Source organism: Rhinolophus hipposideros (genome assembly GCF_964194185.1).
Source record: "Rhinolophus hipposideros genome assembly, chromosome: 9".
Taxonomy (NCBI): domain Eukaryota; kingdom Metazoa; phylum Chordata; class Mammalia; order Chiroptera; family Rhinolophidae; genus Rhinolophus; species Rhinolophus hipposideros.
This window is the reverse complement of record NC_138055.1, coordinates 79,443,722-79,470,268: the sequence shown is the minus strand read 5'-3', so window position 1 is coordinate 79,470,268 and position 26,547 is coordinate 79,443,722. Positions and strand designations below refer to the sequence as shown.

Genomic DNA, 26,547 nt, shown 5'->3' with positions numbered 1-26,547 from the left:
CGCTCAGAGTTTTGGGTTCCTCCCAGCCGGCAGTAGAAGACTGTCAGATGCTTTTGTTATTGTTTTATTACTGTTGTTGTTGTTATTATTGTTTTTAAGCAAGGGAATCATAAGAGCAAATTTATCTTTTGGAAAGATCTAACAGCAGTATGGAAGATTGATTGTCCCAGAGTTACATAATTACCAAAGTTTAAGTGAGAGTTGGTGAGAGACTAGAAACAGTGGGAAGGAAATGAAGATCAGAATTCAAGAGAAATATCTGAGTTTAATCTTCTCCCTTCACAGTGCACACTAGTGGACCGCAAATCTTAGTAATTAATAACATCCAGGATGTTGGTGGTGAAGGGCAAGAAGGAAAGGAAGAAGACTTTTGGAATATTTGGTCTTCTTTAGCTGGAGCAATAACTAATACTAGCCCAAAGGGAGTAAGCACCTTTTGCAATTTTATTAATCTTATAAATCTCAGTGTGTATTTTATTTCCTGCAGGAAATAATTCCTAACTTGGCTGGTCTAAGATCCCAATCTCAATCTCTCTCTCTCTCTCTCTCTCTCTCTCTCTCTCTCTCTCTATATATATATATATATATATATATATATATATATATATATATATATGTATGTGTGTGTGTGTGTGTGTGTGTGTGTGTGTGTGTGTGTGTGTGTGTATATATATGTATATTATGTATATATATATGTGTATATATATATATGTATATATATGAACTTTGCTTAGTTTGGGAAATCATTTTGATATGCAAATGAAAGGGACTGCTTTCCACCAATAGCGTAGTAAACTTAGAGAAGGCAGAAATCCTGTCTTATTTATAAGAGCATTTCTAGGACTTAGTACAATGTGTGCCATGGGACATAGTCCACACTATTGAAATAAATACACCTAGGGAATTATGCATACATATTGACTCATAAAGCTTTGGAGAATTAATAGGCAAACAAACAAAGACAAGCAGAAAAACAAAAACTGATTAACAGTAGAGGTACTTTACTGAGTAATGAGAATAGTACCTAGACATTTTGCCCTCAGTATTCTATGCTGTTCCCACAGTGATCTTTCAACTCTGTAAATCTAGTCAGGTTATTTACTTTGTTAGCACCCCTCTATACTTCTCCATCACTTGCCAAAGGAGATTCAACTTCCTTTGTAAAGAAAAAAACTCATTCAAGATCTGGTAATGTTTACATCTGGAAGCTCATTGAAACTCATCATCAGACAAGTTTTCACTTGCGTCATTATATACCAAAATGCTTGTGTTTCCCTTACACATCTGTTTTACTCATTCCTTGATATGTTGCTTTCTCAAGCTGATAATATCCATCTTTCAAGTCTCAGTGTTATAAGTGTCATCCCGTTATAAGCCTTTGCAGTCACTTCTGTCAGAGTTAAATGTCCTGCCTTTGGGCCCATGATGTACCTGTATTCCAACATCTAGTACACCATATCATTAGACCCTCACTTTTAGTTAAAGTGCACCTCATTCCTAGCTCAGTGAATGTTATGAAGTTGGCACTCAATAATCACACTTTTGAATAAACAGAAAACTAAGTTACTATCAATTTCCTGATTCAACTACTTTCTAATAAAACAACTGTTTATGTATCATATATGCCACTCCTGTTTTCCAAAAGAGAAATAGGAAATACACAAGAATAGAGTACTAAAAAGATTTGTTAGGACTCAAAAAATAGAAAATAAATAAGCTTTTAAGTAGGATCTAAAACAATACCTATTAGCAATCTTGTTCAGTGAGATAAAAGACAATAGTACTAAATCTGTTTGCAAAGTGAATTAAATACCATAAAATAATCTAACAGACAGTCTATTGAGGATTAAAAGAAGTAGAACTTTAAATTCAACAGCAGATTTGATATTTATTTTTCAAACCAGCAAGAAAAATAAAGCAATGTATTATGTAAGATGGAACTATAGAAATGCATAAAACACTCTATTTTATATTTAGCCAATGTTGGTGTAAAATGATAATACGTAACTTGATTTTATATAAGGTGAATTAAGGAACATCATGGAAGAGAGAAGAAAGGGATGATTTGGTCTTGGAACTATGTCTTATGCTTGTCCTGACAAAATGATACTCTCCTTCAATATAAACTTCCCACTTTTCTCATAAATACTTGAAAATATTGGATAAACTATTGCAAACTAAATAGTAAATGCATAGTTAGGTGCAAATGAACTAACGAAAGGGAAATCCCCAGGTGCCACAAACAGAGAAGGAACTTGTGGCTAGACCAGTAACATTTTGAGCTGATACAGTTGCAGCTAATAGCCAGGAATAGTAAGACAGATGTACTTCATGAATGAGATAGGATTATAAAGTCCACAAGGGAATGGAGAAATGGGCTTGTGATTTAGAAGACCTTGTAAGTGTACCACAGGACAGAAGCAAGAAAGTTTAACTCTCCTCAAAAAACTTTTTGAGAAAGCAAAACTTTTGTGAAAACCTGAAACACAAGATCATAGCATATCCTTGGTATGGAGTTCAAATGTACATTACATATATGATGTGGGAATTTGAAGCCAAGAGATCAACAACATCAATACAACAACAAAACAAGTAACGACATTAACAGATTGGTCTTCATTTAGTGAAACTCCTGAAATGCAGGAAAGAAGCAAATGCAAAATGAATCTAAAGAGCCACTCCTCAGGTAACCCTCAGGTTCATATAGCTCCCACAACCCAGTGAAGATTCATTCTCAACAGGAAGTTCTAAATCAAAGGAGAGAATGAGATTAAAGCATAGACGATAGTTTAGTGGTTACCAGAGGGTAAGGGGGCAAAGGGGTGTTACATGAGGGCAAACAGGATCAAATATATGGTGATAGAAGAAGAACTGACTCTGGGTGGTGAACACACAATGTGATATATAGATGATGGATTACAGAATTGTACACCTGAAACCTATGTAACTTCACTAACCACTGTCACCCCAATAAACTTTAATTTAAAAAATGAATAAAGGAGATCTACATCTTCTAAAATCGTAAAGTAGTCTGAAAGAGGCAATAAAATAAGAATGCATAAAATCATTAAGGAAATTAAAAAAACACACACATATAATGATAGGATATTTTAGTTGAAGAGAGGGTAACATATGTGAAGAAACAATCAAATAGAACTTTTAGCAATGACTTATATAGCCAATAAAATAAAACCTTAATTCATAGATTAAATAGCAGATGACATATCTAAATAGAAAAATTATTTAGATGTAATTAATATCTTAGAAAATTTAAAAGATTTAGCATGGAGAAAACATGAAAAATATGAAAGAAAGGTTAGAAAACATGAAAAATAGAATTATAAGTGATAATATACAAATAAGGTAATTTCCATTAAGAGATAATATGTGACAAGAAATATTTAATGGTGTTCCTGCAGAGAGTCTCCCAGAATAGGTAAAAGTCATTAATTCTTAGGTTGAAGAATCAAATATTACCCTGCCTAGAACACAAAGATAATAGAGCCTCGTATAAACACACATGATAAAACTGAAAAACATGCAAAATCACAGAATATCAGAAAAAAAAGTAACATGCTATTTAAAAAGATGTTAGAATTTTAACAACAGCTGACTTCTCATGTGAAACAGAATCCTTAATATCCAGTATCTGAAATGCCTAAAAGAAAATTACTATCATTTTGGAAATCTGTTTTAAGAGGGTGGAAATCTGTTTATATATATATATATATATATATATACACATATATATATAGATAGATAGATAGATAGATAGATAGATAGATAGATAGATCTATATATATCTATATATCTATATCTATATAGATACCTATATAGATACCTATATAGATATATATCTATATATATATATATCTATATATATCTATGTATAGATATATATAGATAGATAGATAGATAGATATATCTATATAGATCTATATAATTATATTAATTTTTGCTCCAAGAGATGCATTAGACCTGATGGTCCAGCTAGGTCATATTTTTGGGGAAACACAGTATTTATAAAAACTCTCATTCACACACAAAAAAACAGATAAATGCAGAGGGTAATGGGGAAGGGGTGTAGCAGAAAAGGGTAAAGGGTCAAATATATGGTAATGGAAGGAGAACTGACTCTGGGTGGTGAACACACAATGCAATATATACAGATGAATAATTATAGAAATGTACAATTGAAACCTATACAATTTTACAAACCAATGTCACCCCAATAAATTTCATTAAAAAAAACAACAACATAAGAATTTCCTCCTGTGTCCTCCATCCCACGTGGTCCCCCTATCTAGCTTTCTGCATCAGCAGAAGAGAGGTTTTCTTTGAGCTTCTGCTGTCTGCTCCTGCTACAGTTTTAGGATTCAGGCTGCTCAATAATCTAGTCCAGAAGAAATGGGAGAAAAATAAATAAAACAGAGACCTCCTTCCAATATAGGTCCTTCTTCTTTGAGGTTTGACTTCTCTCCCATTCTACCTGCTACTACTTATTTTTTCAGAGTTGGTTTTGTATTCTGCCCAGGGTTTTTAATTTTGGAGGGATAGAGTGACATGTATTTACTCTATCTTAGACTATTCTAGAAGTCCTACTTTATATTTTAAAAGAATAATTCCTATGATCTATTATTTGGAAACTAGGAGGCACGCACTGAAAATGGAAGACCATTTAAGAAGCAATTATTATTTATTAATCCAGGTGAGAGATGATGATAGCTCAATGGAGATGACAGGAATCAGTTTGATTCTGGATATATTTCTCAGGTAAAACCAATAGGTTTTCCTAACAAATTGATACAGTGTGTGAGAGCAGGCTTTAAAACAATAAGAAATATCATTTTTAACTCAGATGTCTTCTAGCAGACCAGCAAATACAACTGAAAAGTCTTGGATTAAAAAACAAAATGAAAAGATGCTGATGAATGAGGATAAGGTGTGAGCTATGATCCAGTCATGTAATGGAATGCTATGAGGTCATAAAAGGAAATGAAGGTCAAATTTGTAGTGATATGGAAAGATGATATATTGTTGATTTAAAAAATCAATCTGCAGTAAATTATGTATATAGGCTATGATTGTATAAAAGAGAGAAATAATATATGTAGGTATTTGTTTATATATGTAGGAAGAGAAAAGTGCCGGAGGATTAAGTATGAGGAGAATTTTTTCATTGTGTATTATTTTTCCATTATTTGATCCATGTGCATGCATTCATCTACTCAAAATTAATTTTTTGAAGATTGTCAAAGTTTTATAGCCTGGAATTTAATCAACAGATATTCATCAAAAACATGTCATGTTTAAGCCATCCATTAGCACATGAGTAATTGAATAAGACACTGACAAAGCTTACTTTTAAAAATTAAATTGTGTGAGAGTTTTTTTAACTGTCTTATTATAACAAAAGTTTAATAAAACAAAGCTTCATATAACAAAAGCTTAAAAAAGTAATTGGTACACTAAACATGATTTCAAATCAGTATCAATTAATAAGTGCCCATAGCTGCTTATTCAATAGGTATTATATAATTAAACTGACTTCTTATTTACTTCTAATTTTTTACTTTCAACTTTTCCCATGATCTCTCCATTTTAATTATTACTGTATATTTAATACAGTAATAATGAAAAATAAAAGGAAACTCACAGCAATACAATCCTCCTAAAGCAACTATTTCGTATTGTGTTAGGTCCCTTTCATTTCTTGGCTATATAAATGAATAATTTCACTTTTTACTATTATGATCTTGACCTCATTCTTCTACATTGTATCAAATGGATGTCCCATGTAGCTATTGTTATTACAATCTTAAGGATTAAGTTGGTGTACAATAATATTGTCTTAGTCAGACAGATTGTTTAAAACATTTGTCATTAAAATTAATGTTAAAATGAACGTCTCAATGCATAAAGCTGCACTTTCTTTGGATTTATTTCCTCAGAATTAATTACCAGAAATGAAATTATTGAGTGAAAACAGATGAGAATTTATAATCTTTGGTGATTCTTCATAAACTGCTTTTCAAAATCATCTTTCTGGCAATAATTGTTAGGACAATAAGGTTGTGTGTAATTTCATTTTCATTTTTTAATTTTTATTTGTTTTGTTACAAATGAGAAATGTATCCAACAATCTCTGTGCTACTTTGATTCTACTTGAGGCAACATTTTATTATTCTTGATTATTCTGCACATTATCTCTGCATCACGGGATTATTTGATCAAATACATGTATATCATAACTACTACTGTATTTAGATCAGTTAGAAACTGAAAAATATGAAGAATGCAGGCATTGTTAAATATCATGGTTAAACTAAATATTTCATATGACATTCTCAAGAGAAAAAAAAAAGAATGTGAGGTGAATTTGGCCTTTGTTTAGTATTAAACAACTTCCAGTATTGAGAGGACCTCTCTCAACTTCCAGATAGAGATATGCTTGGGCATGAATGTATTTTACTTGAAATAAATGTCATTTACTACTGTGATATAATCTCCTTATGATAGAATACCCCAAGGTGAGGGATATTGTATCACCTTGATACCCCAGAAAGTGAGGGGGGAAAAAGATTAATTAAAAAAAAAATTGAAGAAACAAAGTCTGAATACTTTCCAGATTTGGTAAAGGAAGTATATTTATACATCTAAGAAACCCAGAGAACCACAAACAGAACAAACACAAAAAAACCCACATCTTAATGCAACTGCCGAAAACTAAAGATAAAAATAAATGTGAAAAAGGTTTTAAAAATCACCTTGGTTGGATGTGTATATTACGTTCAACCATATATATCAAGTTGGTTACCCAAAGATAGCCAAAATTTTTTCACCACAAGCATCCAGTCTTTTATTTGTTTGTGAAATTAGAGTCAGAGCTTAGAGAAACAACTCCACAAAATAAAATCATATTAGAAGAGTTTGACAGAAAACTCGGCCCCAAAATGCTTCTTTGTATACATATATATAATATTGATATATATATAAAGCTTTTGTATGTATATATATATGTATATACATACAAATATATATTTTTACAAATATATATATAATATAATATTATATTATATATTACATATTATATATATTATATAAAATATAAGAATATTTTATTAAAATAAAATATCTTAGTAAAATAAAATATAATTTCAATATACTATAAGACCTGGTCTTATATTAATTTTTGCTCCAAAGGACACACTAGAGCTGATGGTCAAGCTAGGTCTTATTTTTGGGAACACACTGTATATGTGTATGTATATACATATATATATACACACATATATAGTCTTTTTTGATATATATATCAAAACAAAATTATTTTAAAAATAAAAGACCGTACATCCATATATATATATATATATATATATATATACACACACACACATTCATATCAAGAGCTTACATATATATACATATATATCAAAGCAAAACTATTTTAAAAACAAGAGAACTTGTAAGGACAAATGGAGATAGTCTTCAGTGGAGCCATAATGAATATGGAAATAAATAACAACACCAATAATATATAAGTAAACAAAATAATCAAAGACTTCCTAAAAAAAATATATTTTGCCAATTTATATTCTTACCAGTAAGGTTCACCATTACCTTATGAAGATTAAATATCAAATATTTCAATCCATTTCAAAAATGTGTTCAAAATTGATATTTGATTTACCAGGAGTAGAGAGGAATCAGATATACAAAGTCTGAAACCCAGCCTCAAATCATTGGAGGACTTATTGGATTAAGGTGATGTGCCCTACCTTAAATTCCCACCAAAAGGTAAGGCTAATGTTCTCTTCAGGAAGATAAAATCATGTAGTCTTTCCAGTTTTCCATATATAATATCTGGCAATTGTGTGTGAAAATATATCCTAGTTCTTCATGTTTCAATTTTTCATAAGACTCTGAGGGAAGGGTGACCATCTATGTGTAAAATAAATGGAAATAAAAGCAAATAAGAATAAATTTAGTCTCAAGGGATTGCTATTGGATCCTAACCAAATATTTCTAATTAATACTTTATTTTAGTCAGTACTATGGTTTCATCTTTTTAAAATGAGTAATATAATAGTAAAAATTATTTAGTATAAAAATGGAAGGAATTGATATTACTTGTTTAAAACATATGTTAAGAGTCTAATTTTATTTTTTAAAAATGGAAGAGCAACAGTCATGACAAGATTTTTTAAAGTTGTCAGATACCAAAAGTGAAAAATGGTAACAACTCATGTGAATAGACATTATTGTAATGTCTGTGAATCCCAAGAATGACTGGAAGATCTAAAATTTTTCCAGGAAAAAATAATAATAATAATAATAGTGGCCATCTAAAGAGAACCCCAGACAGATAGCTACAACACTAAATAAATACATTGATACAACTTCAAAACTCTGAAATTCTATATGCAGACAAGCTATTATTCAAGTTCCAGAGCCACACGAGTATAATTTTAAGTAACAACAATAACATATAAAATTATTTCCAAATAAGCCATTTTCTTGGGAAATTAGTTAAATATGTAATCCAGCAAAACTAGGGTAAGATCCAAGAAAGAGAAATTCATAGCTACAAAAAATGATGAAGCTTTCTAAGATTAAGGTGGAAAAAAAAAATCAAGCTATGAAGCAGACCTAGAAAACAATCAGTTTAAATTAAATAAGGACAACAGTGATTTCAATGGTTACTATCTTTTAAAAAAAGAATGAACTACATTTAAAACAATGGAAAGAATGAGTAAGCAGTGAATGCTATCATTAACATAATGAGAAAAGCATTTGGATTCTCTCTCAAGAAGCAAGGCAACTAAACAGTACATTTATTGCCGAAATCTGAGGTAAATTAAAATGTAGAATAATTTTTAACAACTTATGAAGTATAAATGAAACAATTTATTTCATCTAAATATTAGGATTTTTTTAATTGGTGCATGGGTTTTGAAACTAAACTGATTGTAAATAAACAATTTGCACACATGATTATTAGCTACAATTAATCATTTATATATATGTGTATTTGCATAGTAATGTAAATTTGTATGTATATTTTCATAATAATGCAAATGTTCCATAATAACACACTTGTAATAATCTAAAGAAAAATGATTAGTGCACAGAAATAAAAAGTATTGTAAGAGACTACTATGAACAAGTTTATGCCAACAAATTGGATAACCTAGAAGAAATGGATACATTTCTAGAAACATGCAACATAAGAAGACCAAATCAGGAAGAAACAGAAAATTTGAACAAACCAATAACAAGTATGGATATTAAATCAATAATTAAAAACCTCCCAAAATAGAAAAGTCCAGGAGCAGATGGCTTCATTGGTGAATTTTACCAAACATTTAGAAAAATTGAGAGTAATCCTTTTCAGGTTCTTCCTAAAATTGACGAGGAGGGAAACTTCCAAACTAATTTCACGAGGCCAAAATCATCTGCATAACTAAGCCAGGTAAGAACACTACAAGAAAAGAAAACTACAGGACAGTATACCCTCATAAACATAGATGCAAAAATGCTTAATAAAATACTAGCAAACCTACTCTGCCATCTTGAGAGTGAAGAAAAATTAGCAAAGAATATATGTTATGTGTGTTACATGCCATTGAATTGGCTGCAACTCCCGGCCACCCTATGAATGAGTGACATCCACACTGTCCTGTTCTCACAGCCCTGCTCAGCTCCTGTAGTCTCAGCCTGTGCCTTCCTTAATGGAGTGAGTCCATTTCATATTTAGTCTTTCTTTTTTCCTGCTGCTTTCTATTTTTTCAACCATTATTGTCTTTTCCAAAGAACCCTGCCTTTTCATGATGTGCCCAAAGTAGGGCAGCTTCAGTTTTGTCATTTTGGCCTCCATCAGTGTTTCAGGCTTAGTTTGCCCTAGAAGTCAATTGTTTGTCTTTCTGGGTGTCCAGGATATCCATAGAGCTCTCCTCCAACAATTTTTTAAATGAATCATTTTTTTTTCCTATCAGCCTTCTTCACTGTCCAGCTTTTGAAACTTACATAATAAATGGAAATATAAGGATGTGGGTGACCTTAGCCTTGGTCTTTAATGACATATCTTTACCATTAAAAGATAAATATTTTCCCTAACAAAATGTTCTGCCATATATATATTTAAAGGCTGTTAATTTCTGGAGAAGAAATTGGTAAAAGCAACACATGAGATAGATATGATAATGTAAAATTTGGGTGAAAATTATGTCAGCAAAAGAAACAGTGGAAGACTGGTGCATTTGAGAAAAACAAAATTATTGTGGCAGGAGAATCTGGATATTGGCATGTGCTGTATATGTAAATGTGTGTGTGTGTGTGTGTGTGTGTGTGTGTGTGTATGTGTATAAGGAAGGATATAATCAGAAAGGATATAAGGATATAATTGGAGAGGCTGTAGTAAAGGGTTTGAAAATTAGAATTTCATTTAAGTAAAATGGAAATTCATCAGAATGTTGCTGATTGCAGTTTTTTGGGATGGATAAACATATTTTAATATTTGTTTGGTAAATACAAGGGCATTTAGAAGAGTAAGTGATCATATCTAGTTGGGAAGATAAAAGAAAAATATGCACCAAACAGAAATGTGTACAGTTTTTCTTTCAATTTGACTATATTTGGTTTTCAAGGAGGCAAGCATCTGGTTCATTCCTTATAATCTACCTGAAATATCCTTTCCTTTTTGAAACTACTCTACTTTATCCTCTTTGTGCTTTCAATTTTTAAAATAATTTATTCTCCTATTGCTCCAAAGTTCTTTGTTTGATTCTTTAATATCCTCTTAGATAATAGTAACCCACTCTGAGCTTCAGATACTCCAAAAACACTTCTATTACAGTAGTATCCTCTTATTCAGAGGGATATATTCCAAGACCCCCAGGGGATTCTTGAAACTAGATAGTACTAAACCATATATATATATATGGTTTACACACATATACCATTATATATATAATGTTTTTTCCTATACATACCTATGATAAAGTTTACTTTGTAAATTAGGCACAGTAAAAGATTCACAACAGTAACTAAATGAAATAGGACAATTATAATAGTATACTGTAATATGTTATGTGAATGTAGTCTCTCATACAATACCTTATTGTACTATACTCACTTTTTCCCTTAAAGGAAGCACTTTACAGCTTCTCTTTGGCATATCCCAGTTGCCAGCATCATTAATCTTGTACTTTGGGGCCATTATTAAGTAAAATAAGGATTACCTGAACACAAGTACTGAGATACCATGACAGTCAATCGGATAACTGAGATGGCTACTAAGTGACTAACAGGTGGAGAGCACATACGGCATGGAAATACTGGACAAAAGGTTAATTCACATCCTGGGTGGGATGAAATGGGTCGGTGCGTGATTTCATCATGTTACTCAGACAGCATGCAATTGGAAACTTATGAATTGTTTATGTGGAATTTTCCATTTAATATTTTTGGATCATGGTTGACCATGGGTAACTAAAACCACAGAACATGAAACCATAGAAAAGGGAGGACTACTGGATGGCACTTTTCACATAGGGTTAAGAATACAGGCTCTGGATTCAAACTGTCTGGTTGGAATCTGTGCTTTTCAACATGCTGTGTGAATTGGGAAAAGTATTTATCTTCTATGTGCTCCAATTTTCTCACATGTAAGATAGGAATAACAATATCCATATGGTTATTGTTAGGACTAAATTAGTTAATACAGGAGCATAAGTACTGACAAATCAATATGCTAACATAAATATTAGCTCTATCTCTTATGATTACTGTCATATTGTATATTGGAGATGACATCCAGTCAATTGATTCTCTTGATGAAACAAAACTCTTCATATAAAACATACTGATTGATGCCCACAAAGACATCTACTAATAGATAAACTATCTACTACATAGTTTATCATCCAGACAAGAATACTTTTATGAGTGAAAGTCTGCTATTAATAATTACAATCAGACAACAGTTAATACACAGGGATTTGTTTACCATTCTGTTATAAATGCATCACTTTTGCACATATCGACTTTTAATTAATATACTTGCAGATGTGGTCTGACAACTAGGTTTGCAAACTTGTTGCACCTATGTTCCTAGCCTTTTTTGATATCAGAGGGATTATTCATTTTGAATTTGTACCAAATGGACAAATACCTAACCAAGTTTACTATTCGGAAGTGCTGAAAAGGCTGCTTGAAAAAGTTAGATGACTTGGACTTTTCGCCAACAATTTATGACTCTTGCATCACAACAATTCACCAGCTCACACCACACTGTCTGTGAGGGAGTTTTTAGCCAGTCAACAAATAACTATATTGGAACACCCTCCCAGCTCACCTGATCTGGCTCCCAATGACTTCTTTCTTTACCCAAAGATAAAGGGAATATTGAAAGGAAGACATGTTGATGGCATTCAGGACATCAAGGGTAATATGATGACAGCTCTGATGGCCATTCCAGAGAGTTCCAAAATTGCTTTGAAGGATGGACTAGACACTGAAATCAGTGCACAGCTTCCCAAGGGGAGTACTTCGAAGGTGACCGTAGTGATATTCAGCAATGAGCTATGTAGCACTTTTTCTAGGATGAGTTCGTGAACTTAATTGTCAGAACTTGTATTTACAGACCTGGTCAGATCTTGAGTTTTCACTAATACTACCTGTTCTGAGGCTTGATTTACAGTATTCACTACTTAACTTTGAAAATATACTTACTTAATCAGAATGCTATTCCAAAAATGTAAACTTGATAATATTTCTCCATTTTAAAACTGCTTCAGCAGTTTCTCTTTCCTTCATACTCTTCACCATGACTCTCATGGCTGGGTATAGAATATGTACTTCATCAATATTATCATAGATCACTGTCTATCATCATCATCATCATCATCATCATCATCATCATCATCATCATCCATCACTTTCTGTGGACCAAGACTTATGCTGAATATTTTATGTGGAATTTCCTTTTTAAATCTCATGAAACCTCACTAGTTGTGTACTTTTATTATCCCCATTTGTGCAATGGAGAAACTGAGGTTAAGAGAGGTTAGACTACTTGCATAATACCACAACAATATGTGAGAGACAGAGTGGGATTTTAAAGCCTGATAGTCTGATACCAGAGCTTTTGGCATTGAACCTTTTATTATCCCTTCCATTATAAATGTGTTGATTAAAACAAAAATGAAACACCACTTGTCTGAAGAAGTGCTTTGTTTCCTATCTCCCTCCAGTTACATCTCAGCCTCATTTCCTGCCACTCACCTACATCATTGTTTATAATCCAGCTATTCTGATCTGACGTTTCTTTGCACTGAAATGCTTATTTTACCCTGTATTTTCACACAGGCTGGACACTTTTCCTGGAGCATTTTTCCTGTTCTAATTTACTGGGATGGTACCTTATCAGCAGTGAAATGATTGATTCAATGACACTTATTCTATTATACTTTTCATCACCTAGGCTACTTTTCATTGGTACCTCATTCTGTTCTTGCAGTCATAGTATCGATCACATTTTCTTTTAAATGTCAATCATACATGTCTCAGTCTCCTACTAGATTGTACGTACTATGAAGGCAACTACAGTGTTTACCTTCTCTACCATTGAATTACTAGTGTGTCAGTGCATAGCAGACACTTGAGAATGTGAAAAGAAAAAAATGCACCAGATGGAGTTAAACACGCAAGGAAAATTTTTTATTCAAGACTATTGCAAAAAGGTGGGGGAGCTGGGGATATTGAACTTAATTCTGCTGAAAAACAAGGTGAGACGTTTTTTAAGAGCTAAGTGGAAAAATCCTAGAGGATGTTAGGTTAGAGGTCAGTTGATCAATGTGGTTAGGTGATCTGTGTTTGTGAACAGTGCTTATTAAAGTTAGGCTCCTACCCTCAAACAGAGACTAAGAAATAGAAGCACTATCTTTCTTGAAGATCACATCACAAAGGGATGGCTCCCAAATCCTGGAGAAAGACACTCCTGGGTTGTACAACTGACGAGGAGTTGGGAGAAGATTTGAATCCCAAAGGGGAAGAAAAATAATTTACAATTCCAAGGTGAAAATAACTGCTCCCGGAATCAGGAAGAAATATATCAAAAATTTAGTCAACCTGAAGGGAATTGTAAGACCATCTTAGTCAAGATTTGTTTGTTGAATTCATGAATAATTAATCAGAAAATTTGAACACTTCTTTCATTATACAATAAAAAACTCTTGATATATAGTAATTAAGAACTACTATCTAGCTTTGTATTTATATAATTTAATGTATTAAACAATACACTCATGACATTTGGCTTTTTAAATATTCAAATTAATTGTTCTAATTATATTTTCATATTTTTCTAATGCATAGAAAAGTAAAATAACATTATTATAATATGGTGCTTCACAAGTAAAGTTTAATGTGATAATCGAACGTTTTAGGTTTCCATTTACTGAAGCGTCTAAGAAATTACTGATGACGTTAAATTGCCTTATATATAAATAACTCAATATAAATATAGTAGCTAGATAAAGCAGAAAGAATAATTGTGCTTCCTGCTAACTGAATGTCCTGCATATTTTAAGTGATGTTTAATGTTGCTTAAATTATTGTGGCTGTAAAGGACATATATCCAATCTAATTACACTTGTGTTATTTCAAAGAAAGAAAATTGAGTAGCTATATTTATATTCCCCAAAGTGTCGTTGGGTTTGGTATTGGTAATGTGTTCAAAGTATTTTTGTTTACATTTTTTACACATTTAGAATCCTGTGAATAACCTTGTATATATAGCACAGACATTAATTTAGCTAAATCTATCATAATGTGCATTCTCTAAATTATGGTGTTTTTGTTTGTTTGTTTGTTTGTTTGTTTCTTCCCAGTATCACCCTTGCCTCTCCCAATTCTAGATGCCCAACCATTGTGCATGTTCATGGAAGTTATTCCCAGACCTGCATTTCATTAACTGACGATAGCCATCCTTGAGTTCCTACAGTAATGAGTTCATTGGGCAGACATTTTGCAGATTGGGAGGAAGAGGGTGGAGAAAATGCTTTCTACATTTGAAAGAACCAAATTTACAAATCAGTACATTTTAATGCAATTTTTTTTTTCCTCCTTGACTAAGTGGTGATTTATTTTCATGCATGCCAAATGCCAGTGTCACAGGAAACTAAGATTTTTGTCATTTTGCTTTAATATAGACTCACCCAGAAAGCACAGCCCTGTTTTATTGCATGAGAAGGACTACCAGCAGAACCTAAAACGTGAGTCATTTAGATTTGTTCTATTGAATTCTACTATTCTAAGTATCCGACCTAGTGATATGACCTGACCTTTATGAAGATATATAATGAAAGACTTGATTAAGTGTAATTGTAGACTGTAAGAAACACAGGAAGTGAGAATTAATGTGTCTGTTTTATTGTACAGTTTAAAAGAATTCTAGTAATTGATAGGTACTTACATTTGTGCTATTCATTGATATTCAGTTTAAAACATATAGTTTTAAATGATTTTGGTATTTCAATTTATTTATGGTTGGTAAGTAAATAAGATTCCTTACAAGTAAACACTTGCCATGTTATTTTGTACATAATTCAGTTTTTTGGTCTTTTCTATTACCAATATCTCTCAATATTTAGAGCATATATTTACTATCTCAATTTTTCTCTATTTTATTTTGTTTTTTCAAATGGGATGAGTAATCGGTTAATTGTTGGCATCTCTTTGCCCTGTTTGGCATCTGATAAACTGTCCTTGATAACCTGATGTTTTGTTCTGAACTTTGTCGTGGCTACAACTCTAGGGTATAAGAACTGTCAAATTAAATGTAAGAGAGAAAGAGGCACAGAGCTTATGAAAGTTAGAGAAGACATAAGGCTTGGTATCGACTGATAAATTTTCCACTGGCAGATAGTTTGCACTTTATCCTATTTGCTGTCATTGTACCTGAAATAATAAGGGGATTTCCCCCCCAGTAATGGAGGATTCTTTGTGAGAATCTGCCAAGGCGACGTACCATGTGGCTTTATCTTTGAAAGTGAGGGTGAAACAAGCTTGCCTAGCTGCAGATAAGCGACTTAGAAGGAATTCTATTCAGATGTACCTGTCACTAATTTATCTGGAGGTTTTGTGATTCATACATACTGTTCTGTGTGCAATAAAGCATTAAATTGGTTTCCTCTGGGAGCAGGTCACATTCAAGGGTCTTCAGATCTATCCTGTAGGATGGTGCATGCTTGACTCATATATAGCCTCTTGCTACTGAATTTCTATTAGAAGACTGGTAACTGGAACATATGTTAGGTGATCTCTTGGAACATTTCAACAGCAAAGAGATTGACAAAAATTTAACTGTCTATCAATATACAAGAGTTTGTAACAAAAAAAAATAATCGATACTTCTGCAGTTGGCAAATCATTTATTTTGACAATTAAGTCAAATTATAGATATTTTCCCCAACAATACCCTAGCTCTTGATTAATGCATTTTGTTTTTTTATTTATTTAAGCAAGAAGATGTATACTTAACTGCACTAATTTATAATGTAATGAAAAAATACACAACTGATTTAAAACAGGTCTCACCAAATGAAAAGCTTTAGAAAAATAAATATTTTCCCCATTGTAATAAGTTTTCCACGATGGAAATTGCATTTTATTAATCTATATAATTTAAAAGAAAATGGCATACTTGGAAAATGCGACAGATACTGGTTCAAATTTGAAAGGACTATAAAAGGAAGAGATGCTTATTTCTGTGTGTTAAAATTATGCTGAGATACTTCAGAACAGATTCATTTTTTTTTTTTTGGCTGTGGGATACTTAGCAAATGCAAAAATACCTTTTTCGTTTTATTATTTTCATGATGGGATATGTAAAACTAAAACCTAATCTTCCCTTCAGTTTTAAGTGGTCTCCATTTTGTGTAAAATGAAACGAATAAATGACAAAGAGGTAGTTAAATAAGAACAATCAGTGAAATCTTGCTAAAGTTTTTTGTTTGTTTGTTTGTTTGCTTAGCATGTATGACAGCAGTCTAACTATGAGTAAATCAGCACTATAAATATAAATATAAGTATATTTAATAATACTAGTTTATAGTTTCACAATGTTCTGGTAAGCATTTCTCTAAAAAAGAAAGGAAGGAAGGAAGGAAGGAAGGAAGGAAGGAAGGAAGGAAGGAAGGAAGGAAGGAAGGAAGGAAGGAAGGAAGGAAGGAAGGAAGGAAGGAAGGAAGGAAGGAAGGGAACCTGTTCATGAAACTAAGAACAAAAGGTACTATTATACCATATGCAAAGTATACATGATTAGGCATATTTCTGCCCTTTTCTTTCCATTCTATTTTTTTCATAAAGTATGGAAAATATCTGAACTTTGAATTTTCCATATGTTTATAAAAACCTATTAAGTAACTCACTATGAGGTATTTTCTCTCTCTCTCTCTCTCTCTCTCTCTCTCTCTCTCTCTCTCTCTCTCTCTCTCTCATTTGTTCTTTTAGGAAAACCATTTAAAAGACTAAATTAATATTATCTCTAGAGTTATTGAAACAAAGGACAGTTTGTTACAGACAGTTAAAGAATTTAACAAGTATTTTGTTGTTCGAGATATAACGATATTATTAAACAGTTCTCTCTAATATGAATTTTCCTCTATTTTTTACATGAGTAACTCCCCATCTTTCAGAATCTGCTTAAAAACCTTAAATGTTACCTCTTCAAAAAGTCTTTTCTAACCATCCAATCTAGTAATCACCTCTTACAGATTTCTTGAACCTCATAGAATTTACCATAATGTTTACCATACCATTTACCATACCATTTACCATAATGTTAAATATATATATATTTAAGACACACACACACACACACACATATATATATTACATATATATATATATATATATACATATATATATATATATATATACAGAGAGAGAGAGAATTAACATGTTTATTTATGTGTTTCTTCTACAAAACTAAGTGCTTAGCTTAGTACTTGAAATACAATGAATAGTCAATAAATTTGTTGAGTGAATGAGATCAGATAATGAGAACCAAATAATTCCATAAATAAGAACATAAGAAGTATAATGTATAAGTTGATTGCATAGTACCAAAAATTATATAATCACCAGTTTATTTAGCAAAATAATTGCAAGTATACATTGTATACAAATAGAGAAGTCAGCAAGCTTCACACTTCAGTAGTTTCTTCCTTACACAACCAAAGCCTACCAAAACTTATTAGAGATTAAGTGCCATGGAATACATAAATTAGTATTGCCTAAAAGTAATTAAGCTTTTTTCTGTGGATATTTTCTAAGTAGTTTAGAGAAAAAACAAAAATGCCTATGGTTACTAAAAAACATCCGTTTATTTTAGAAGCATTTATTGAGAGTTGACTATGTGTGAAACTTCAATAACCTATAGAGGATTTACAGTTGTAAATTGTTCTAACTCTCACCCAATGAAATCAATATATAATAAGGAAATTCAAAATACATTTTGAAAAATACGGTAGAGCTTTAACTATAAAGAAAAAGTCAAAATATTACTAATTTCTAGCAAAAATGGAGTGCATTTCCATATGTAGGGTAGAGCAACAGAACATTGCTGAGAGTCATTGACACTAAGCTTTGAAGAAAGCTGAAGGAATTCTTGGCACAGGGAAAGGCATGAAGAAGTTGTTTAAGCAAGACTCAGTGGTTTTGCTTCACAGGTGTATCAACATATATAGGAGGACATACTGTGTTTGGCACCTACTATGGATGGAAATTATACTTGAAAGTAGATTAGGACAAAATATTGGAAGATTTAGTATTAGTTAAGAAATTGGGATTCTGTTGGAATGTAGCCTAGTCCCCTGAATATGTCTAATCTCTTCTTGTTTCAAAAACATAGAAAATAACAATGTGATGATTTTGAATAATAGTCCAGAAAAAATCTGGCACTGGGTACTATAGGATTTTCCTTTTGTATGTGCCATATATGTGTGTGTGTGTGTGTACACACATACATGTATATACATATACACATATATGTATATATACATATATACATATGTATATACATATATGTATATATACATATATATGGCATATACAAATGGCATATATACATATTTCTTATATACACATATATATGACATATATATCCACATACGTTTGTGTGTGTGCATTGATGTATATGTATCACTTAATCTGGCTTTACTTTATAAAGCAGATTAGAGGAGGAATCAGTGTGAATTTTTATAGAAACTATTAACGAATTTGAGACTCCAACCATCATTTATTCAGCTGTAAAAAAAGATCATAATTCATAACAGTTAAAACATATATCTTTGTGTTTCCTTCTCCCTTGAAGGAAAAAAACAATAAAAAAAAAACCACAACGGTGGATTCAGTTTGAGTCCACTGTACCATGAATAAAATATTCTCAAGAGTATATGAGTGAATATTTACTTGTATAATAGAACAGTGAGAAGAGAATAGCCTGAGTAAATACTGTTCATGCTAAAATAAATACCAAAATATTCTTCTGGGAGAAAAGACAAAACTGTTTAGCCCATGTCCCTGTCTTTGCATGTGTACTCCCAAAGTAATTATACTTACCTTGAATACCTTAGAGTCTGACTTCCATGCCCTTTAATAATTTATGAAGTACATGTCAAAATCTCCATTATATTAATTGTTTTAATGGGACTAGTGAAGGGTTAATCAATCATGAATACATAGACAAAGAAATGCCAGGGACAATTTCTTGGCAGAAAACAATTAGGTTGAAATGTCATTTTCAGCAGTGCATTAGGAATGTGACAATTAAGGTACAGTTAAACCCTTTAGAAATGTGAACTCTGAGTCATTTTATTGTCTAACAAAAGGAACAGAGACAAAGTACTTAGTACCTGGGTGTAAGTACACATTTTAACTTTATGAAAACCAAGATGCTTTTAAAAATTCTATTGGCTGCTAATTCCTTTTGTTGACTGTGTTTTCCATGACAAATTTAAAGTACTGAGAGATACTCACTGGAATGAAAGGTCATTTAGGTTTGTTAAAAAGCTTTGTCAAGACTCTAACCTTAGTATCTTAATGGAATGCCAAGAATCAGTTCATTCTCTCAGTGTTTCTTTCTCACACATAATGTATCTTAACATTACTTCAACAAAAGATAAAATAGAGTTTCTTTTGGCATTTGTTTGTCATGTTTCCCTCATGAGTCTTATAATGTTAAGTTTCTGGCATCTGTAGTGCATATGTTATAAATACTATTCTCTTCCTAAATAAACCTAGAAACCAAATTAATTGCTTGTCAGGTCAAGTAACAAATTCATCCATTTACATCTTATTTACATTTCTATTTTCAGTATGTAGTGTTCTTATTTAGTGAAGACCTTGTTAACTCAATCATGTTAAGACTAGGTGACCTACCAATTTGAGGAACTATGTTAACAATTCTCACCCTTCCTGTCTTTCATTCCAGGCTCCAAATACTATGCTGAATGAACTATTTCAAGTATCCCTCTTTGCCACACTCTCTTAATTTTCCAGAATTTCACACACATTGCTGTTATTTTTAGCTGGAGAAGTGCCTCTCTATTCCCTGTCATTCTTTTATTACTTAGTTTTAATTTTTTTTGTAATTACTCAACTTAGAAATTGTTTTTTCTCGGGAACTTTCCCTGAGCTCCTGGACCATGGACAAACTTCCTCCCGGTTGTACCCATAACACCTTGAAGTTTTGACTAATATAACACATTTCAGACTATAGACAGTGTCCCTTTACATGTCTATTTTCCACACAAAAAATGTATATTTTTGATAGAAAGTATAGTGTCTGGTACACAGTAGCTGGTTAAAACCCTCTATTAAAGAATGGATATATGTTACACATCTTGAATCTTATTGCAGCAATTTTGACTCACGCCATTCCAGTTTTTGCTGATAAAGGTGATGGTATCATATGAAAACAATAAACATTTAAAAAGCCAAATTTCAGGTAAAGGTGGTAGATTGAATGCTTACCTCTCCTCTCCTCCATCCTCAAAAATCTACTAAAATGACACTAAAGAGTAATTTGTTTGCATTTCAAACACAAACTTCCAAGTTAGGGGAGATTGGGAGTTAAGAACAATGCAACAGCATTTTGCAAGCTGGGAAGTCTGTGGATTAGAGGTAAATAATAAACACAGGAGAAAAATAAACCCTAAAGTATCAGTGGAGAAACATAAGTAATAATGTAATGGATATCACACTGAAGAATTCCCCAAAGTCTAAGTTATTTACAGTACAATATGCTTCTGGTTCTGAGAATAAACGATGGGATAGAGTAAAGGCAAATAAATAAATAAATAAATAATAAATAAATAAATAAATAAATAAATAAATAAATAAATAAATAAATAAAGATTTGTTAAAAGTAAAGAATGTTAGTTCTTTGCATACTTCATATTTTGAAAATAGCATCCAGATCTTGGTGACTAATTAGTGATACCTTATTTAAATATGTTTTACAAAGTCGTACATTCAAATACAAAAAACACACAAATGCATACACCTTTACACATACAACTAAGCCTAATTAAATAGTTTTGTAAGTATTATTTTACCACTGATACTCATTCTTTAGGTGATTATATATAATCACATATATATGTATATATGTATGGATATAGACATAGAGGTATTGAGCCACTCACAGTGATAACCATGGAGAATAACATGCAGATAAATATAATGATATGACACATATTGAAAGCGACAACTAAACATTTTATTTTTAAACATCAGTATATTTAGACACTATTGGATAATGTAATAATGATGATAATAATAATGATAATGATAATAATAATAATAATGGCTAGTTTTTATTGAGAATTTTTTTTATGTGCCGGTGTTCCTTTATATGGATTATCTCATTTAATCCTCACATGTGAATGTGCATGATTATTTTTCCTTATTTTGAAAATAAAGAAACATAATTATTTTCATCTATGGTACTCTGGCAGAGATGTAAGCAATTCAATAAATATTAACTGCTTGGTCCCCATCCCATTTTATACAGGTTCTAAGCACAACATGGAAGATGTGAAATCTGTCTTAGAAAAAATATGACAAGTAAGCAATGGCCTGGGAGGAAATATTTCAGACAGTGGTTACACAGTAGCTGACTTTAGAAAGGCTTTCAAGAAAACGCATATTTTCAACTGAATATTCATTGTGTGCAATATGTTGTTACATAACTGTATTTTTAGAACCTCATAGCATAATTAGCTTCATTTTCTGGGGATATATTTAAAATTACATCATTTAGAATATGCAGGTATGACTGCTCATTTAAAATGTATGTAAATGTACACATGCGCACACACACACACACACACACACACACACACGCAGACATTTTGCCTAAATGCCAGAGAAATGTCAGGAACACTGTTATGCCATAAAATTGTACCTAGAAATTTGTCAGTAAATCTCCACATATATCTTTAGAAATAAACAAGAACTCTTAGGATTTCTCTGATAATAAAGTTACCGAAGTCAAACTTGTTTTTCTGAATCTTGGAATCTATTACTCATGCCAAATGCATTATGTAAAGTGGTGAGTATGAGCGTCCCAAGGGATTTTAATACCTATCTTTGGTCCTTAAGTTTCAACAAACCTGCATGAGCTTCTGAGATGAAGATCAAGAATTTTGAAAAAAGTTGAGGCACCTATTAGAATAGTCTGCTGCACAATTATATACAGGTTTCCAGAAATATCTTCCTATTTTTATAGGTTACCCTCATTAAAAATGGATGGTGATATAGAAAATATAATTCAAACAAACAAACAAAACATAATTCCAAACATTATCCACAACTACTTCCTGCAGGATCTCCCGCACAGATGTTAAATTCTTGAGGAAAATTTCTTTTCTCAGTCCTCTTCTCTCCTTACCATAGCATTCTGCCTAAATCAACCACTGACTAAAAGTGAACATATCTTTAACTTCAACACCAGTTGGAGTAGACACCAAATGGAGAACTTACAAAAAAAGAACCTCACTCTTTATTTGAGAAAAGTTCCTAATCCTTGCATATCCATGATGAAAACATTTTGTGGGCAGTTTACAATATGGGGCATCCCCAATCCTTAAGGTAATGGTGAAACGATATTATGTTTTTTTTGTAAAAAAAATAGCAAAGTAATGGCAAAAGCATGTTTATAGTCTTTTTATATTAATACTTGCGTGTTTTTTTTTTTTTATCTTAGTGTGCTTATATATCTGGTTATAATAATTTCAGTGATATGGTCCTAGTTACTTTAGGGAAACAAATTTAGTAATGGGAGCCTGAGCTGCCTGAGCAGTGTACTGATATTTGAGGTAGTCATACAAAAAGCCTCCTGACATCAAAATACAGCTTGTTTCAATCATCCTCTTTAACTGCCTTACTACTTTATTGTTGCTGCTGTTGTTTAAGGGGGAGTGTGGAGATGCTCTTTTAGAGTGACTTTTGTTAGTTACAATATTTTGGCTTTAGTTGTTAACTACTTTCATTTCTCATTGTTCATATTCTGTTGATTTGTTATGTGTTAGCACAAGTAAAACTGATACAATATTTACACATTACCAGAGATGTAAAAGTACAAATTGTTTTCTCGATTTTTTAAAATGGTTAGATAAGTCAGTTCTACAAACACAACAATTTCCTTTAGTGACATAAAATATTACCCACGTGTATTTACAAATGAAGAGAGTTACTTACTCTTTAGTAATTCCATCTAGTTTTTCTCTAATACAAATTTTACCATTTTATTATAAAACCTAATGGATTTAAGATTTCTGATTCTTTTCTTCAGCTGAGTGACAGGGTAAAGAATAAAACGGATATTTATTGGATACTTACTATGAGAAATATAGGATTCCTCTCATTTAGTCATCCAAAAACATTTTGTAAAAGGAAATATGATCCTCATTTTTATAAATAATAAGCCGATTCATACCAGTAATGTAATTAGCTCGTAGTCACACGGCCAGTTAGCAGAGTCAAGATGGTCTTCCTAACCTGAAAGCTTGTGCAATGTCCACCACATCACCTTGGAAGTTATATGGATGTCTAATAACTATGTTGTATACCTGAAACTAATATAACATTATATGTTAACTGTAATTGAAAACTTTTAAAACCATTTTATAAACAAACAAATGAACAAATAAAATTGGAAGAACAAAGAGAATCTAATCCCCTTGATGGGAATCAAAAAGACTGCATAGAAATCCACATGTCAGGCATTCATTTCATTGTTTTATTTTAGTTTGTTTTTTTTTTTTTTTTTTTTTTTTTTTTTGCTTTTTTCCTTTTCTTTAAATTAAAGTTTATTGGGGCAACAATTGTTAGTAAGATTACATAGATTTCAGGTGTACAATTTTGTAATACATTATCTATATCTCACATTGTGTGTTCACCTCCCAGAGTCAGTTATCTTTCCTTCACCATATATATTAGACCCCGTTTTCCCTCTTCTAGAGCTTCCCTCCCCCCTTACCCTCTGGTAACCCCTGAACTACTGTCTATGGTGATGAGTTTTTGTTATTTCAGTTGTCTGTCTTGTTCTTTTGTTGTTTTTGGTTTATATACCACATAGCAGTGAAAGCATATGCTTCATTACCCTTTCTGTCTGACTTATTTTGCTTAGCGTTATAGTCTCAAGATCCATCCGTATTGTTACAAATGGTCCTGTTTCGTCTTTTCTTACTGACAAATAGTGTTCCACTGTATATACATACCACAACTTCTTTATCCATTCATCTATGGAAAAACATTTTGGTTGTTTCCATGTCTTGGTCACCATAAATAAAGCTGCAATGAACACTGAAGCACACTTGTCTTTATGGATTAACATTTTCAGATTTTTTGGGTAGATACCCAGGAGAGGGATTGCTGGGTCATATGGTAATTCTATTCTTACTTTTTTGAGAAACCTCCACACTGCCTTCCATAGCAGCTGCACCAGTCTGCATTTTCACCAACAGTGTATGAGGGTTCCTTTTTCTCCACAGCCTCTCAAACACTTGTTACTATTTATCTTGTTGATGATATTTGTCTTGTTGATGATAGCCATTCTAACTGGGGTGAGATGATATCTCATTGTGGTTTTTATTTGCATTTCTCTGATAAGTGATGTTGAGCATTTTTTCATAGGTCTATTTGCCATTTGTATGTCCTCTTTGGAGAAATGTCTCTTCAGGTCCTCTGCCCATTTTTCAATTGGATTGTTCATTTTTTTGTTGTTGAGTTTCATGAGTTCCTTATATATTTTGGATATTAGCCTCTTAACTGAGGCACTGTTTGCAATAATCTCCCGTTCAGTCGGTTGCCTCTTGATTTTGTCGATGGTTTCTTTTGCTGTGCAGAGGCTTTTAAGTTTAATATAGTCCCATTCGTTTATTTTATCTTTTACTTCCATTGCCTTTGGAGTCAAATTCATAAAATGCTCTTTGAACCCAAGATCCATAAGTTTAGTACCTATGTTTTCTTCTATGCAGTTTATTGTTTCAGATCTTATGTTTAGATCTTTGATCAATTTTGAATTAATATTGGTACATGGTGACAGATAACAGTCCAGTTTCATTCTTTTGCACGTAGCTATCCAATTCTGCCAGCACCATTTATGGAAGAGGCTGTCTTTTCTCCATTGTATGTTTTTTGCTTCTTTGTCAAAAATTATCTGTCCATATTGAAAGAATAAAATACTTAGCAATAAACTTAACTAAGGATGTGAAAGACCTGTATGCTGAAAACTATAAGGACATTTTTAAAAGAAATTGAAGAAGACGCAAAGAAATGAAAAGACATTCCATGCTCATGGTTTGGAAGAGTCAACAGAGTTAAAATGGCCTTATTACCCAAAGCAATATACATATTTAATGCAATCAAGCTCCCAATGGCATTTTTTAAAGAAATAGAACAAAAATTATCAGATTTATAGGGAACCACAAAAGACCCAGAATGGCCAAAACAATCCTAAAAAAAAAAAAGAACAATGGTGGAGGTATCACACTTCCTGACTTTAGCTTGTACTACAGGGCAACAATAATCAAAACAACACGGTATTGGCAGAAAAACAGAGGCATAGACCAATGGAATAGAATTGAGAACCCATTTCATTGCTTTTAATAGAGTACTTGCATTAGATCCTTTTCCTTTACTCATTTTACAGATAAATAAACTGAGCTATAGAAAGGATTGGATTTGCTCAGGTCCAGAATCAAAGTAGTGAATTCAGGACTGAATCTCATGCCTTTCTAACTGCACAGTTAGAACTGAGAAACTTTGCCACTATTCCTCTATACATTTATTTGTGAATTTGGTTAAGGATGTGTGTGCAACCTGAGTCACAAAACTATAGTAGTTTCTAAATAATTACTAATTGTTTTGTATGTCTTTGGAATATGTAATGAGTAACAAGAACTCCATATGGAAAGAAACAGCTGTAACAAAAATAAGCACAATACAATGATTTGACCTCATAAAGGAAATGAC

The 26,547-nt window shown here is 32.0% G+C and overlaps 1 protein-coding gene across 6 annotated transcripts in view; it reads left to right on the top strand.

Annotated features, from left to right (window-relative positions):
- The window catches only part of MGAT4C (MGAT4 family member C), a 684,332-nt gene that overhangs the window by 380,109 nt on the left and 277,676 nt on the right, over positions 1-26,547 (top strand). For all 6 annotated transcript variants that reach the window (XM_081059245.1, XM_081059246.1, XM_081059242.1 and 3 more), the window contains one exon: positions 15,213-15,275. The gene's annotated coding sequence lies outside the window, so the exon portion shown is untranslated. The remainder of the gene's footprint in view (positions 1-15,212; positions 15,276-26,547) is intronic.